Raw genomic sequence first — 19,555 nt, forward strand, 5'->3', positions numbered from 1 at the left:
CTAGAAAAAAATTAAAAAGGTTGAGACATAAAAATAGTTCCTATACTTTTGATAATATCTTTAACTCGAGTATAAATGTTATCATTAAACACGTTTTCCACAACGTGTTGAGCACAAATTTCTGCATTACACTGACACACAGATTTGGTAGAGTTTTCAAACTGTTCCGCATCGTAAATTTCTATTCGAATCACTTTTGCTCCATGCGATACCGTTCGAATGCTCGAATACAATTTCTTCTGTTGGTTAATGATGATATCACCATATCGTTGATTTTCATTTTCCATATTGTTTATTATTCTTTGCACACTCGTAGGACTCATCCTTCCAGATGCTGGTGGTGAGAGCGGTGTATATGATGGTGAATAAGACCAATTTTCGTGCTGAAACAAATAAGTAATATGATTAGACATTTTTTTACAAGTGTAAAAAAAAAAACATTTGTAAATAAATATTTTATAACTTACCGCCATTATTGCTAGCAATTATTCGTTCGTTATGCTTTAGGTACTAAAAAATACTAATTAATTCCACATCTCAGAACCCTTCCTTTATATTAAAAAGAGTGCTTACGAAATAGTTTAAACACCCGAGGTAATTGGTCTATATTACGTTATAAGCAGTTTTTAATAATAGACCTAACTTTACACTTTTCTATAAAGAATATTACGTTAGTAGTTTAGTGCTATGTAGAGCTTTTCTGTATTTGGTGCTGTCCAAATACGTACGCTGACGTCTGTTCAGTTGCTAGTCCATTAATGTTTGATCATGATACTAACTAATGACTACGACTTTGCCTGGTATATTAAAAACTAATTTTTAGTTTACATGTTGAACATAGTTCCGTATCCTACAAACATACGTAAATACGAAACTTTGTATGTATAAAAGTTTTGTTACTCTTTTATAAAAATAACTGAACGGATTCTGATAAAACTTAACAGTTTTATAATAACAATATAAGCTCTATTCCATCTATCTCTGTACCAAATTTCATCAAAATCGGTTTAGTGGTTTAGCATAATTAACAGACAGAGTTACTTATGCATAAAATATTATCTATAGTGATATTATAAATACGAAAGTTTGTATGTTTATGTCAAGTTGTTAGGCACAATCATGCAGCAATCGTTGGATGGATTTGTATGTTTTTTATATACATAGATAGACTATGATCTGGACTAACACGCGTTGTTACCCTATTATAATCGCGATCGAAACCGTGTGACGATAGCTAGTTTACCAATATACTTACATAAAGGAGAAGGTTAATAAATTAATAATGTAACCAAGTAAACATAGGGTATAAGCATTGTTTAGATATTTTTCACTTATCAACACTTTACATATTTAGAAAACTGCAGATTGCTACTTTTTAACATACGAACTTAACTAATAAGGAAGGGATCCACGTCACAAATCTTTTATTTAAATAGCTCTAGTGTTGAGCGAAAATCACACAGATCGATTGTTATCCTACGGGAAGCCAGTCATTTGAAGATCCCTAGTGCCAGCCAGCCTCAGAAGAACCTAAAGGTTTTCTCAATAATAAAAATGTAAGTACCAACTATTATTATCTACTCTGTAACTAGATTGTTATTTTACTTACTGAATAGAATATACTTTTTAAGGCTACTACACGACTCTTAGGTTCGATTCCTAGACAGAACATACGTTCTGATCTATTCATGTTTTCTATTCTGATCTATTCATGTCTTCATTCATTTTGTATATTCAATTCATGCTATCTATTCTGTTTATTATCTTTAATCGTTTTCTCTATTCTAAGACTATGTCTTAATTAAATTTCTTTATTCGATTCATGTTCTGTATTCTTTTTTATTGTTTTAATTAATTTTCTGAATTCCATTCATGTCCTCTATTCCGCTCATACTATCTATTTATTGTTTTTGTTCATTTTCTGTATTCAATGAATATTCTCTTATATTCGTATTAAACTGTTTTTTTTATTGTTTACAGGTCGAAATTGTTGGCGAAGGATCTATTCCTCTCCAGTGACGACTCTGAAGTTGAGTCAAAACCTGTGGAAAAGAAGTCTAATAAGCGCAGAAGCTCAAGCAAACCGAGAGAAGAGCCGAAGGTGAAAAAAACGAAGACATCCATCACACCGTACACTCCACCACCTCGACTTACAGCGAACGATCTATTCGGTGAAGACAGCGATGAGGAACATCGGGTGAAACCGTCTACATCCAGCAAAAGCGGTAATATACCACCTCTACTTTCTTCTTTTACAAGAAGAGAATCAAGAGGGTTCTCTAAACAAATAAGTGAGACAAAGGAGGGAAAGTATTATGTGGAATTAAAGATATATAACACGGAGGAGGTACAGAAAATAGCGCCAATTAATAGATGGCGATACGCCATCACAACTATTAAAATGAAACTTGATGAACATAAAGATTCATGGCATACTTTAAAGGAGTTCGTAAATCTAATAAAAAAGGACTTTAGGAATTGTCCAGTCTCATTGCTTGGGTCATACGAAAGTGTTATTTAATACGTTATAATATTACCTACTTACACTATTATTATATACTCACCTAAATAACTATGCTATTTACCTACTATAATGTAACCGAATAAGTTATGTAACAGATATTGTAATCTTTGTTCACTGTTATTTTAATTTACAGAATAAGTGTCTTCAATAAATATTAGTATTATTATTTATTTTTTTCTTTTCACAGTTACTGTTGCACACCCTTACGAAACAGCAAGAGCTCAAAATTCTATATACTGTGACAAATGCAAAGTTCTAGTACTGAAAAGACAATATCCATATCATATGAAAACGAATATACATAAAGCTAATTCTTTATTGAATACACAGATTGAAAATATTAATATTGTTGCAACTGCATTCAGAAACAGAATTGTTACATACAGATTAAATGTCGATCAGCAAGTCGAGTACCTCGGCTTAGAGGCGGTGATATATGACAACCAAGAACAATTAATAGATTTGATCAATTTATCTTTAAATAAACATGACTGCATTAAACTAAATTTTGAATTGTTTGCCTATTTTATGTTGCCAAAATCTGATGAAACACAATTAAAGTCGTTTAATACAAAATATATGATTGTATATAAGAATACTGATTTGAAAAAGTTAATAACGAATATGATGAATACATTTAATGAAAAGTTAACCGAATTTCAACATTGTCAATCTGGGTGGACCTTTGTTTCGTTTAGTCATATCGAAATTAATATAAATAAATATTCTCCTATGAGAGGTGGAACATATATAGACCTACCCATAGCCATAAAAAATTCAAAGAGTTGTATAAATATAAAAAATAATGATGATTACTGTTTTCTATGGAGTATAATGGCTGGACTGTACCCTGCTATGAATAATGTTTGCAAAACTAGTTCATATCCACACTTTTCCGATGTTTTAAATATTGATGGAATATCATTTCCTCCTTCACATGAAGATATTAAACATTTCGAAAAAAACAATCCTAACATAAGCTTTAACATATACGGCTTACGAAAGAGTACTATAACTGGACCTCTTTATGTTTCAAAATATAGAAAGAAGAATCATTTCAATTTACTGTACATAGAAAACAAAACGACAGCTCACTATTGTTTAATAAAGAACTTGACACGTTTAGTACGACCTCAATTCACTCGTTACAAAGGTAAAGTTCATTTATGTGATATGTGTTTACAATTTTTTTGCAGTGAAAAAAAATATAATACTCATAATTGTTCACACATTTTGTCAATTTTACCTGAAAAGAACACTTTGTTAACATTTAAAAATTTTGAGAGACAGCAGAAAATCAACTTTATTATTTATGCCGACTTTGAGTGCTTATTAATTAAATGTGATGAAAGTGACACTTTAAACACTCAGAAACTAAATATTCACCAGCCATCATGCTTCGCATATTATATTTGTTGTTCACATAATGATAAATTAAATAAATATGTGTCTTATACAGGAGCAGACTGTGTTGAAATGTTTGTTAAGTGTTTATTAACAGATGCTAAACGTATACATAAAATTTTAAGTGATAAAAAGTTAATGACCCCTTTAACATTAGAACAGGAATCAAATTATAAAAACGCCATTCTATGTCACATATGTAAACAATTATTAGTGAATGATAAAGTCCGAGATCATGATCATATTACTTCTGAGTACAGAGGAGCGGCGCATTCTCATTGTAATTTGATGCATAGAGTTTGTTCATTCATTCCTGTAGTGTTTCATAATTTATCTGGATATGATTCACATTTATTTATTGAAGAGTTAGCAAAATATGAAGGTCACATCAATGTAATACCGAAAACAAAAGAAAAATATTTATCTTTCACGAAAGTGATTAAAACTGAAGACTATAAAAATCCTATTCAGATAAAATTCATTGATTCATATCAATTTCTTAGTTCTAGCCTAGACATATTGAGTAAAAATTTATCAGATAATGATTTTTTACATTTATCTAAAGAGTTTCCTGATAAAAAAAAGTTTAATTTGTTAAGAAAAAAGGGTATTTATCCTTACGATTACATGAACTCTTGGTTGAAATTTCGAGAAACTCAACTACCTTCAAAATGTGATTTCTATAATACATTGCGAGAGGAACCTATAACTGATAATGAATATTTACATGCTCGAAGAGTGTGGGAAATTTTCGATATCAAATCCCTTGCTGAATATACAGATTTATATTTAAAATGCGATGTGCTTTTACTTTGCGATGTATTCGAAAAATTTAGAAAAACGAGTTTGCATTATTACAAATTAGATCCAGCATATTATGTAACCTCACCGAGCCTAAGTTGGGATGCGATGTTATTATACACAGGCGTTGAACTTGAGCTGATAAGCGAATTAGAAATTTATGAATTGTTAGAAAAAGGTATCCGTGGTGGACTAGCGCAGTGCTCATTACGTCACGCTAAAGCGAATAATAAATACTTACCACATTATAATGATTCAGAACCAAGCAGTTATTTGATATACCTCGACTGTAATAATTTATATGGTTATGCGATGATGAAAAAACTCCCCATTTCACAGTTCAGATTATTATCAAAGAGTGAAATTAAAAAAATTGAAATAATGAATATCCCAGATGATGCTGATTACGGTTATATTCTTGAAGTAGACTTAATGTATCCAGATTATTTACATAATACACATAAAGATTTACCATTTGCTGTTGAAAAAATTATACCCCCGTATGGTAAATCAAAAAAATTGATTGCAAACCTTTATAACAAAAAGAAATATGTTATTCATTATATTCATCTTAAAGAATGTTTAAAGAATGGTTTGATTTTAGAAAAAGTTCATCGTATTCTAAGTTTTAGACAGGATTGCTTTTTAAAAAAATACATTGATCTCAATACCAGTCTTCGGCAACATTCGAAAACAGCTTTTGAAAAAGATTTTTTCAAATTATTAAATAATTCAATATTCGGAAAAACGATTGAAAATAAACGCAAACAAACGAATGTTAAATTAATTTCAAAATGGAGGGATCATGATAATAAAACTAATAAACAGCTTGGTGCTGAAAATTTGATAATTAAACCAAACTTAAAGAGTATATCAATATTTTCAGAAAATTTTGTTGCTATAGAGTTAAATCATGAAAAGGTTGTTTTAGACAGACCAATTTATATCGGGTTTACAGTTTTAGAATATGCAAAGCAGCATTTATATCAGTTTCACTATAATTATATAAAAAATAAATACGGTAAAAATGCTAACCTATGCTATACTGATACTGATAGCTTATTATATTTAATATACACAGACGATTTTTATCATGAGATGCATAATGATATTCAAATGTATGATACTAGCAATTTTGAAATCGATAACCCTTTTCACATACCACAAGTTAACCCAAAAATACCCGGATTATGGAAACATGAAATGGGTGACGACTTGATTACAGAATTTACTGGTTTACGTGCAAAGTTATATTTTATAAATAGCGTTAAAACTCAAATAAAAAAAGCGAAAGGCGTGTCTAAGTCAGTAACTAAAAATCTTGAATTGAAAGATTATAATAATGTTTTATTAAAAAATGAAGTACTCAGAAGTAAAATGAATATGATAAAATCAATCAAGCATGTTTTATATTCTCAACAAGTAGATAAACAAGTTTTAGAGGGAAATGATGACAAAGTTCAAGTATTACAAGATCAGATTCATACCATACCGTGGGGTCATTGTGATTCAATACTTATGGATTAGTAACGATGTGAGAAAGGAATTGTATGAATAAATTAAGATTGTTAATGGAATAATAACCTGTTTCATAAATAAATTTCCTATATTAATAGATATTGTAACTAAATGATATTGTAATTGGTTATTTAATTTTAAGAATTATTATATTTTGATTATAATGTAATGAATAAATGATTAAATGAAATACCTGGTGTTTTTTTAACCGTAACCTTTTGTTTTCTGCTCATAGTAAAAACCACTACACCATTGTGATCGATGTCAGTTCATTAAAATCTATCAAACAATACAGTCATATATCAAACCTGTTATGAAATTTCTTAAACAAAAAGAATCACTTAAATTAGAATGTATCGATCCTACATCAAAAAACGAGGTTAAACGTCATGGAAACTTACTACCAAACACTATACGTAGTATTGTCTGTGGTCCATCGAATTGTGGAAAAACTAACTTAGTTATCAGTTTATTGTTACACCAGAATGGACCACGTTTCCGTAACCTTTATGTATATTCAAAGTCTTTATATCAACCTAAATACTTATTTTTAGAAAAAGTATTGCAGAAGGTATCAGGCACATCTTATTACACGTATAATAATAATAGTGAAATTTTGAGTCCACACGAAGCTTCACCTAACTCAATTATAATATTTGACGACGTAGCTTGTGAAAATCAGAACAACATACGTGATTATTTCGCTATGGGTCGACATAAGAACATTGACTGTTTTTATATTAATCAAACTTATACTAAGATACCTAAGCAACTAGTAAGAGATAATGCAAACCTGATCATATTGTTTAAGCAAGACGAAATAAATCTGAGACACATTTATGATGAACATGTAGGGTCTGATATGACATGGTCTCAGTTCCGTGAAATGTGCTCAACCGTATGGAGTAAACCTTTCAATTATGTTGTTATAAATAAAGATTGTGAACGAAATAAAGGCTGTTACAGAATGAAGTTCGATACATTCATACTAGTAGACTAAACCTTTTAAATAGCTGCTATGTCACAAAGCCATCAGTTTAATTTGATTAGTTGAACAGAGTAGAATCCTTTACAATGGAACGAGATCTCAAGAAACAAATTGTAAAATCTGCTACAGCTGTAAAAAGAAAGGTAGAAATGATAAAAGATGCAAGAAATACAAAAGATCTGGCTTTGAAAACAATATTTAAACCTATCGTTGATCCGCTTAATATGCTAACTAGAAAAACTGAAGAGAAGAAATTAAATGAAGACCCAGAACAAAATCGTCTTATAAAAAAAATTAAGTGCAGCGAAAGTGAGTCATCGATTACTTCAAGTGATGAGTTTGAGGATCTTGTTAATAATGAAGAAAACTCTGATAACGATGTTTATACAACATCCAACAAAACCCTCACTACCTCGCTTCCTAAGGATGATTACGATGCGAATGATTTTTCGTTTAAATCACTTCAGTCATCACCAAGTATTCCAAATGATTCTTTATCATGGTCTATATCATCTGAAGTACTAAAAGATGTACCTTATGGTGTTCGAAATGAACATGGGAAACTTATGCTTGGTACAACTCGCGTCTATGATGATGATGACATCCTAAAAATCGGGAATCATAGTTTAAAAAAAACTCTTGGCTTAAAAGAGTTATTGTTTAAAAAGTTGCCAAATTTAGATATCATAACAGAAGAGGACTTACACAATTATAAGTTAATACTTATGGATACCAATGCCCACAAACGTAATTACGATCCATCTAAACCTATAAATAGTAACAAAGGATTTAAATATATGAATGTGATCAAACCTTTGTTTAAGTTCTCGAAAAATACAAGCAGTGTAGAAAGTCGAAGTAAAGGTGAAGGAATTGATATTTTGAAAGAAGTTAAGAAGGATACTGATTTAGTTTATTGGGATGATCCAAATGAATTAGTGGAAAGGTTAAAATTACTACTCGGATCATGGGTAGCTGGTAACACTGGAGTGTATAATGAAATTTATGCAATAATAGAGGAATTGTATGAAGCTGGTATCATAAAAGATATAAAATATAAAAAGCTTCCAACAGGAGGTTTTGGCAGTACCATTACACTGCAGAAGCCGAGCAGACGGCAATGAATATAGATAAATTCGGTCACCATATTCATAAGCGTTTAAGACTATCTGAATTTACTAATATTCTTACTGACACATTAGTAAAGTCAGATTCAGGTGATTTTGATTTAAAATCATCGAGATTAAAAGGACTATTAACTCCAGAAAAGGATAATGAAGCTGTAAATAAACAGTATGTGGATAAATGTGTTCAAGAACTTAAAAATGAATTGAAAATCATTCAAAGTAATATAAAAAAATATCTTAATAGTTTAGAAAAATCAACTACTAATAATTTGACTACATTTTATTACACAAAACAAGAAATTGATGTGATGATTGCTGCTAAATCTAGCAAGAATGAGTAAACAAGATCTGGTAAACGAGCTTCACAAAGCAGTGAGAAGAAACTTCATCCGTCGACATACAATTATCAAAGGAATAGATGATTTATGGCAAGCTGACCTCATGGATTTTCAAAAATACTCAGCATTTAATAAAGGATATAAATATGTTCTAGTTGTAATTGATGCTTTGTCAAAATATGTATGGGTTAGACCATTGAAGTCTAAATCCAAACAAAATGTTACTAATGCAATGCATAGTATATTAATCGAATCGAGGCGAAAACCTAAAAATTTGCAAACCGATTTGGGTACTGAGTTTTATAACGATTCTTTCAAACAGTTAACTAAAAGTTATAACATTAATCATTATTCCACATACTCGATTAAAAAGGCAGCCATTGTGGAGCGAGTAATAAGAACGATAAAATCTCATCTCTATAAACTGTTTAGTTTATGCGGTCGATATCAATGGTTTAAAAATAATTTAGACACCGTTGTACAGCAATACAACAGCACTATACATCGCGTTACAAAATTTAAACCAATAGATGTCAACCATTCCAACGAGATTGTTGTTAGATCTAATATTATTAAAAGTCAAAGGCAACAAACACGTCAACGATCAAATTTTCAAGTTGGTAACTTTGTTCGAATAAGTAAATTCAAAGGAGATTTTTATAAAGGTTATACACCTAATTGGTCTACAGAAATTTTTCGTATTGTAAAAGTTAATCAAACAGATCCTCAAACATATCAAATAGAAGACAAGCATAATCAAATTATTCTTGGTTCTTTTTATGGATATGAATTACAAAAAACTAAATTGACTGACCTTTATCTTATTGAGAAAGTTATAAGGAAGAAAGGAAACAAACTTTTTGTAAAATGGCTGGGTTTAAGTGACAAGGAAAACAGTTGGGTGGATAAAAGTGAAATTGTGGTGTAGTTATATAAATAACATAATTTTCACTCTTTAACTCACTTTATGATTATCAATGACGGAAGGTAGTGGTATAATTGATACCTTGATAGATCATTTACCGTTTGAGTTACATTTACCTGGATATCAATATTGTGGTCCTGGAACTAAACTTGAGAAACGAATACTTAAAGGTGATCGAGGGATTAACCAATTGGATGAGGCTTGTATGCATCACGATATTGCTTACTTGAATAAAGATTCTAGTGCTCGACATAAGGCAGACTTAGAACTGTTAAATATGGCTAAAAGAAGGCTTAAATCAAAAGATACTGGAAAAGGAGAAAAAATTGCTTCATGGATAGTTAAAAATGCTATGAAAGCAAAAATCAAAGCAGGTCGAGGCATAACATCATTTAGGAAAGGGATACAGAAAATAAAATCAGAATTAAAAAGAAGTAAATGTAAAGATAACCATTCTGCTATAAGATATGCATATGCAGCTGCAAAGAAACTTTTTGTTAATAAAAAAGGAATACGTTTACCTCGATGTATTCCTCTTCCAAAAAGTGGAGGGTTTTTACCACTTATTCCTATATTTGCGGGGCTATCAGCTTTAGGTTCTCTTGCTGGAGGAGCAGCTGGTATAGCAAAAGCTGTTAATGATTCTAAAGCTGCCCAAAAGAGTCTGAAGGAATCAGAAAGACATAACAGAATGATGGAAGCGATGGCTCTTGGTAAAGGGTTGTATATAAAACCACATAAAAATGGAGCAGGGCTATATCTGAATCCTTCAAAAAACTAATTATGCGGCTACCTAAACGTGCGCTCACTGATGTGGATATAATCGAACATGGAAGTAATATTCCATTCTTTCGTGGTGTATTCATGAGAGATACATTACCTGCAAAACCCAAGAAGACAGAATGTGCAATCATGAATTTGGATAGTAACAAAAATCCTGGTACACATTGGGTAGCCTTTGTAAAGCAAAATGATTATGTTGAATATTACGACAGTTTTGGTAATTTAAAACCACCGTTGGAATTAGTTCAATATTTGCGTAACTTACCTATAAAATACAATTATGTGCGACATCAAGCCTTTGGTACGATAAACTGTGGTCATTTGTGTCTGAAATTTTTAAGGAATTATTGGAAAAAGCATTTAAATAATGAAAATTATTAATAAAATTGTCAGTATAATAATGTCTTTCACTGTGTCTATAACGGGGACAGGAGCCTCATTAACAACCAATTATTCACCGACTTTGGAACTTCGGGGGGACTATGAATGCGGTCTTTTATATTTCTCAACCTTCAATTCTATCCCCAACATAGATAAAAGAAACAACAAGTTTTACTATGGTGAAAATGAAATCATTGAAATTCCAGAAGGATCTTACGAGCTTCAAGATATTTGTGATTATTTAAAAAATAACATCAAGAACACTGTATTACAACTAACTTGCAATAATAATACATTGAAAACAAATATCTATTGTTCTAAAGACATTCATTTCAATAAAAGTAAATCAATTGGTAAAATTTTAGGATTTGGAATGGAAACTATAAATGCAAATATAAGTACTGAATCACAGTATCCTGTAAGCATTCTATCAACGACTATTGTGCGGATCGAATGCGATGTAGTTAGTGGTTCATTTGTAAACGGGAAAGCTAGCCATATAATTTATGAATTCGTACCTAATGTACCACCTGGTTATCGAATAATTGAAATACCTAAAAATTTAATTTATTTTCCTGTCAACCAAAGTTCTATAGTCGCTATTAATATAAGGCTCTTGGACGCTGAAAACAAAGAGATTAACTTAAGGGGTGAAGAAGTACAGCTGTATTTACATTTCAGAAAAAAATGATCAATTTCAATAAAAGCTCTTCTACATTGAGTACTTCAGTCAGTTCTAAAAGATCATTTCATAAAGACAGACCGCTTCAGCTAAAAAAGAAGCTAACCAAGACTAATAAAGAATTTCTAAAGTTAATTGGGTTGATAAAATGAATATTTTAAATATATCTCAACAAACATCGTACGATAACAGCATTGAAAGTTTTGAGTATCATTCGTACAAGCCATATGTGACAAGTTTTAACAAGAATGATGAAATACGAATACCTATCAACCAACAAGACTTGTACGTGTTACCTTCACTTAGTAATCTTTATATCGAAGGAAAAGTAATTGTGTATAACAGCACCACCAAAGAAAAAGTATCAAATGTACATTTCATAAATAATCCAGCTCTTTTTCTCTTCCAAGATATTAGATATGAACTAAATGGAGTAGAAATAGACAAAATTAAGAATGCAGGCATTACTACAACAATGAAATCGTACCTATCGTTAAATGACAATGAATCTAAATGTAGTCGAGTTTGGGGCTGGTCAACCATAGGAACAAACAATGCCAACGGTGGATCATTTTCTGCATCTATACCGTTAAATAGGATACTAGGATTTGCCGAAGACTATGAAAAAATTATTATTAACTGTAAACATGAGTTAGTGTTACTAAGAAGTAATACTAATCTTAATGCGGTGAAGTTAAATGCAGGCGAAGTTGTGGATGACATTATAATCAATAAAATTATATGGCGAGTTCCACACATAAAAGTTTCGGATCGTGAAAGGATTAACCTATTGAAACACTTGGAGAAAGATCGAGCTATTCCATTAGCGTTCCGTAATTGGGATCTGTATGAATATCCATTACTACCTAAAACACGTAAGCATACTTGGTCTATAAAAACTTCTTCGCAAATAGAGAAACCACGATTTGTTGTCATTGCCTTACAAACCAACCGTAAACATAATGTTGCATTGTCAATGGCAGAGTTTGATCATTGTCATGTGCGTGATGTAAGAGTGTTTTTAAATTCATCATATTATCCGTATGAAGGACTAAATGTTAGTTTTTCAGAAGATAGGTTTTCTTTATTATACGATCAGTATGCAAGATTTCAACAGTCGTATTACGGACGTCGGTCAGAGCCGTTGTTAAGTTTGAAAGAATTCAGAGACATAGCTCCTTTAATTGTTATCGACTGTTCGAGACAACACGAAACTTTAAAAGGTTCAATCGATGTGAGAGTTGAAATCGAAACAGACCAAGAAATACCAGATCAGACATCTGCTTATTGTTTGATTTTAAACGATTGTATATTCGAATACAAACCTTTGAGTAACATCGTTAAGAAAATATCATGAATAGCAATATAGTTGTCGATCTGCAAGGATTTAAAAATAATAGAAATGAATTTATAATAAAAGAATTTGCTATAGCTACTCAAGAGCATACCCATCTATTTTTAATCAAACCTCCATACCCATTCTGTTCATTAACTATTGAAGAGAAAAGACAAGTTTGCTGGATCGAAAAGAACAGAGGCTATCGGTGGAACGAAGGACATATTGACTACAGAGAGTTTCAAAGAATTATCGTACCTTATTTAAAAGGTAAACATATTCTTGTGAAAGGAGATGAAAAGATTAAATGGGTGCATAATTTATGTAATCAAAATAGTGTAATGGACGTAACTTGTCTAGGTGCTCCTAGTTTAAATACTCTTTACAATCTTTATTGTTTAGATAATCCCAAATTATTTAACTGTGTTAACCATGAAAAAATATGTGCATTAAAAAATGTAATATGTATAAAGAAATGGTGTGTTGAAAAAAATGTAGCAATATGATTGTACTGTACTTATTATTAGTTTAGTGTTACTTTAATTATTGTGTAAATAATGAGAGCTAATTACTGTTTTAAAAATATTTTAAATGATAAATAAATGTGTTATGTGTTTAATCAATAAACTGTTTCATTTTAGCAAAACCTAAATTATTTAATAAAAAAAAGTGTAAATGTATTCAATTTTATTAAGAACTTAACTAAACATAAACCTCTTATTTAAGCTGAATTGAATACTATTAACAAATACCCAGATATTATATCTTATAAATCAGTTTCATATTCGTAATAAAAGTCTAAAGGTTTAGATATGATTTTATGTTTTTTTACACATTTACAGTTAAACGGATAGTTATATGGATGAAATTTCATAAAATATAGTCTAAAACAACGCATAGGCTACTTTAACAACATATTATATTTAGCTGACTCAATTACGTTAGAACGGCTGAACGTATATGAACTTGATATAGAGATGGAATGGAATAACATGTTATAGGCTACTTTCTATCTTGGAAATAATATGTTATACATATGAAACTTATTATTTTTTTTTTACTTTAATCGTGTCAGAATACCTGAACACATAAAAATGAAATTTCACTAGCTCTCGCTTCGCTAGAGTTGCGTGCCATAGTAGAAGCTCTCCTACTTATCGTAGATGAATTCTTTAGCAAGTGATCAAGTCTCATAATGAATGCAAGCTCGTCAAACTCATGATTCAAGTATACATTAAAGAGATTTTAATTTTCTGATCTAGTCTGATCATAAAATATATGCTGTTGTAGTCTGATCATAAAATAAGTAAATGTTGTTGAAAAGATGAAGATTAGGGTATCTGGATCCTGAATGGTTGGATCCAGATACCCTAATCTTCATCTACTCTTGTTGTTCTTTAGCTGTTTGAGAGCCATTCTAATCTCGTACAGACTGACGTCCGGGATATCTTCGGTATAGTGTCGGATCAATCTAGCTCTTGGGTCTTCGGCTAGATTTGTGACAGGTGTGCGTACACTCGTGTATAATTGTCCGTAGAACTTCTCAACCTCTTCCAATATCTCCGGCCCCGACGAAATGGCTCTGCCAGCCTCGGTTTTCAGCTTGGTCAGTTGGCTTTGGCCAACAGACAGATCTCTTGCGAACACTTTAGAGCCCTTGTTTCGCTCGATCGCCTCTTTAATACGGTCTGTATTAAATTGGCGTAAGTCGCGAGTCAAAGACTTGGAGATCTGTCTGTTAAGACGCCGATACTGAGCAGCATCTTCAGAGGACTGCAGAACCAAGTTCCGTCTCTCTTCCATGAGTTGATTGGTGAGGTCAGAGATCTTTTTGGTTCTTTTTGAACGACGGGTTTTAAAGAACTTAGACCCAGTCGTTTGGACAATTTCCACGAACCTGTCATTGTATTCGTCCACATTTCCGCAGTCTCCTAGGCATTCGAAACGATTTTGCAGTTCGAGCTGAAAGCTTTCGGGGTTTTGGAGTGAGATGGGCGCTGGGCGGAGCGTAGACTTCAACAGTCGACATCTCTCGAGCTTGGGTCTGATATTCAATGTGCCTCTTACCATTCGGTGATCGCTTCCTGTTTTGACCGAGTTGATCACAGAGACATCATTGAATATATGCTTCTTCGTCGACAAGATGAAGTCGATCTCATTTTTTGTAGCGCCATTGGGATGCAGCCATGTCCACTTTCGCTGTTTTGGCTTCCTGAAGAAGGAGTTCATCATAAAGAGGCCCTCCTTCTCCATAAAGCCAGCCAGCAGTTGGCCACGTGCGTTCCTCTCTCCGTACCCAAATTGCCCCACTTTCAGCTCATTATCGCTTCGTATTCCCAGCTTCGCGTTGAAGTCCCCCATCACAACGGTAAAATGGGACCGGGAGCTATGTATGGCTCTGGAAATATCCTCATACATAGTCTCCACTTCGTCGTCGGGGTGTTCCGTGGTCGGTGCGTATACCTGTATGACCTTCAGCGAATACCGTTTGGTGATTCTGAGTATAAGGTATGCTACCCTCGCCGAAACACTCTCGATCTGTACCACGTTGTTGATAAGGGACTTGTGGACGATAAACCCGACACCACCCTGGTACTGCTGGTCGCCCTCCCGGAAATAGAGCAGGTTTCCGGATTTGAGGATTATGGTGTCCTCCCCCTCTCTTCGGACTTCACATAATCCTACGATATCCCACCGTAACCTGCTCAATTCTTCCTCGAGTTCCACTAGCTTCACGTCTGTACGCAGTGTGCGAGCGTTGATGGTTGCCAGGGCCAGAGGTCGTCGGTGTTGGTAGCTTGGCATCCCCCGGGGATTCTTCGCACCCCTTGCCCCACCGTTACCGTAACCGCTACCGTGGTCCGGGATAGTGGGGCCGCCGGGGACTAGGGGCCGTTTTATTGTGTGTACAACCATTCTGGAGGGTTTTGCCCTAATCGCCACGCTTGGCAGGCGGGTTGGCGATCGCAGTTTTTTGTTTGGTTTCGCACGCAGACGCTGCTGCCCGTCTGGTGCTACAGGGGTTTTTGTCGCCTCTTACGACACGCCTCCTGTCGGCGGTGGGGAAAAGTATTCTTTTACGGCCGTCCCCACATGGCACAAGTAAAAAATAATAAAAAAAAAGTAATAAAAAAATAAAATTGATAGGTATTAAGTACCTAAAGTACGGCCAATGAGAAGCGATACCAAATGTAAACAAACCCAATGTCATGGGTGAACCCGTCTGATTTTGACATATTTTGGCTGGAGAACGAGACATTACGACAAATACACTAGATGGGAAGAGACAGAATATATTGTCAACTCGACAGTCGTATCGACCTTTTGTATCGCTGCTAGTTGGCCGTACTTTAGATGGCATTATAAAGGTAAATCAGGCTGTTATGCCTTAACATAATAATGCTGTACAAAAAACAATTTAAACTGCCTACATCCGAAACTATCCGAAACTTCGGAAAATCGGTTACGGTTACGGTTTCGGATATTTTTTTATTTCGGATATCCGAAAGTTTCGGTTACAGTTACGGATATTCATAACATCCCTGATCTATACTCACCTACTTGTACTACATTGACTTAATTAGGTTTATCAGACACATTATCATACACATCCCCGAGGGCGCAAACAGTGACGATATAATGATTATTAGAGAGATTAGAGAGAGCTGAACTCTCTTGTTAGGTTCTATGTTCGATAACGTTAGGTCACATATTATGTTAATTTGTGCAGTCATTCATTAAGGCTGAGTTGCACCACTTAAATTTGACCGTAACTTTAACGATAACCGGTGCTTTTTCTATAGAGTTTGACAGAGTTTTGACGTTTGTTAAAGTTAGATTATGATGGTGCAATCCAGCCTAAGTATTTTGCGGCTTGAAACCTAATAAATGAATATTATAACGTACACTGGAGGGCATTTAGGTTTTTGTTTTTTTCCTATTTTTAAGGTATAAACTGTGTCCTTGAAGTCAATGTCCATTTATGAACAAAAATAGGAACGGTAAGTAGGTATATGAAGGAAATGTCCGCCCATTTCTTTAGCGGCTACGGTTGTGGCCGCACTAAGACTAAAATAATACCTACTCAAAAATTAAAAGCAGCTGTAGGGAAAATCATCATTACCCTTACACCTTTCATAATATTAATTTACTAAACAATGTTGTTAGACATGAAAATTTCTTAATTATTTTACTTCAATAGAGTCGTTTTAAAAAAGCATTCTGCAACTGATACACGTGTTCTTTTAATACATACTCGTGTTCACCAAATATTGTGTAACGATTTCGGCACACAAACAAATAAACTTTAGCAATTCTTATCACAGAAAAACGGATATCTCATATCGTCGGAACTTTTCCTCAATAGGCCATTGATTTGACCCTCGGAGCTATAGGAAAGCTGAGCGAAATGGCGGAGTTGGGACAGTAAGGACACGTGGACTTACATTGGCTTCTGTAGGCAATGTTTATCTATGTTAGAAGAACATAAAACTGAATTGTAATGAACTGGACTGGAATTCGCTGCCTGCTGCTGCCTTTCCCGAACCCTATAATCCGGGCCTTTTCAAGGCGAGAGTGAATGTGCACTTACAGGGCAGATAATATTATGTACGTACATAGCATCTTAGACTGCATCTCACTTAACACCAGGTGCGATTGTGGTCAAATACCTGCCTTGCTATTCAAATTCTTATTTGCCATGTTTTTTACAAAAAGATAATTGTTGCTTTCTGCCTATCTAGTTATTAATTACAAATCGTCTTAAAGTACTCAGTCTTCTCTCACACAAGTTCGTTTGTTGTTGCTGGAATAACGTACGCACATTTTGAACGTGCGACATTTTGATTCATAACAAAAAAGTTAAGCTGTCATAAAATATGCCAACATACATACCTGAATGTCAGCCATGCTACAAGTTGCAGCCAGAAGACCTCATGAACTGAAGTGGGCAGCCACTGGATATAAACAGCTCTCGATTCCACCGGTTTGGTTTCCCTTTATGGCGTTCTGTGGAACGAACAAGGTTCAACAATGAGCTTTACAAGACTATCAATAAAAAAACATTACACAAATTGAATCTATAGATGACCCACGCTGAACTGTCCCACTAAACTTAATGACAGGGGGGCGCTACCATCGTTCAACTATATGGTTTCCAACATGGCAAAAATCGGAACCAGCGATCCGGTATTGACGGTGGCGCCCCACTGTCAATGTCATGGATAGGACAGTTCAGTATTTTGGAACTATATCAAAGATTTATATACATTCGATTTATATTTATGGGTCATTCCATAAAAATCTGTATATTTTCGACGACATTTTGTCCGTAACTTTTTTAAGATGCTTTTGAATACTTTACTAGTGTAAATTATAGTTTATTAATTAATTATGTTATGTCTAAAAGGGCCAGTCACTTTATGCTTTATTTTAGGAGAAATTATAATTTTCAATTTTTTCATACTACAATACTCCTATATGACTTCTAATAAAGTATAAAACTTATAACCTTAACATTTATAGATAAGTTAATATACATAATGTAGTTGTTTTGTTATTATCACTATATAAAAAACATCATTCCCTAACTAGTAATTTAGTCCCAAGTGCCGTTTAAAGCTAGGGCCTGACGCTCTAGGGACTGACGATTTGGAGTAAAACTTAACACAAATGCAGATTAACTTTATATTATAAGATGCATAATACGATGTGCCGAAAATAGCCAAAAAACCACACGTAAATACTAATTAAATTATATACAATTTCTTATTGTAATCAATAAAGCTACTCAACTAGGGACTGACGAAGTGACTGGATTAACACATTTTTCCGCAACAACTGGCACGTTTGCACTAATTCAAAAAACGGCTACCGCAAAGCCAGTATGGTATGAGGATAACTTCGTATCGTACTTTAAACTCAACTAAATGTCATTCACTCTAAATACATATTAAAGCGCAAAATTATAAAATCAGTCCGTGGCGAGGGAATGACGCTAAAAGCTGTAGACTCTTTTTCAACTAAAGAAAATCAAATTATTGTTTATTGAAACCGCAAAATATTAATAGAATTTGGTGTAATATACATTTAAATAGATTATTCGTTAATTAAAACAAAGGATAAAGTTGATGTTTTTATAAATGTGGGTCCCAAAACACAAACTTTTGGAGTACGGACATGCCTAGGGAATGACGTTTTGGGTCATTCAAAAGGAATTTAAGATGTTTTAAAAACAGTTTCAAAAAATATAAATGGGTGATGAATAAAGCACATTGCGAGCTGTTATTTAACAATTTTGGAATAAAATATTAACAAATATTTCATGTGAAATGTGGCGCGGACTAAGAGTTGACATATTTTTGTGGAATGACCCTTATACAGGTTGACTTTATTATCAGTGTCCAAGAAGCGACTCAGAATCAGTGACTTAGTCGATTTACGTAAAGATATCATTTTTTTTATGTTTATTATTTTTATCCGCTGCGCGCGGTTTCAAGATTGACTACGTGGATAATTTGCTTTGTTTCTAGGAATATACGTACACTGTTAACTACAAAGCTTAATAGATATAATGGTGTGCGAAAATAAGCCTTAAAATTTAAAACTTAAAAATAATAAGATAAAGTTGCATTATGAAGTTGTTCTATAGAGCTTATTAAAACATTTGGATACTGTTTGCAAAATCATCCTGTATAACCTCACAACCGTGTAGAGCGCTCTTAATTTTTACAACATCGATCGAACAACT

General features: G+C 33.2%; 1 protein-coding gene and 2 long non-coding RNA genes across 3 annotated transcripts in view; 2 read left to right on the forward strand and 1 right to left on the reverse strand.

Moving 5' to 3' along the window:
* Positions 1 to 19,555, reverse strand: part of LOC135077973 (uncharacterized) — a 547,422-nt gene that overhangs the window by 352,360 nt on the left and 175,507 nt on the right. The window lies entirely within an intron of this gene.
* Positions 1 to 19,555, forward strand: part of LOC135077964 (connectin-like) — a 174,850-nt gene that overhangs the window by 11,215 nt on the left and 144,080 nt on the right. The window lies entirely within an intron of this gene.
* Positions 377 to 3,260, forward strand: LOC135077961 (uncharacterized). Its single transcript, XR_010258551.1, has 2 exons — positions 377 to 1,556; positions 1,981 to 3,260. It is a non-coding gene; the product is annotated as an uncharacterized LOC135077961 (long non-coding RNA).

This window comes from Ostrinia nubilalis, chromosome 14 (assembly GCF_963855985.1).
Source record: "Ostrinia nubilalis chromosome 14, ilOstNubi1.1, whole genome shotgun sequence".
Lineage (NCBI taxonomy): Eukaryota > Metazoa > Arthropoda > Insecta > Lepidoptera > Crambidae > Ostrinia > Ostrinia nubilalis.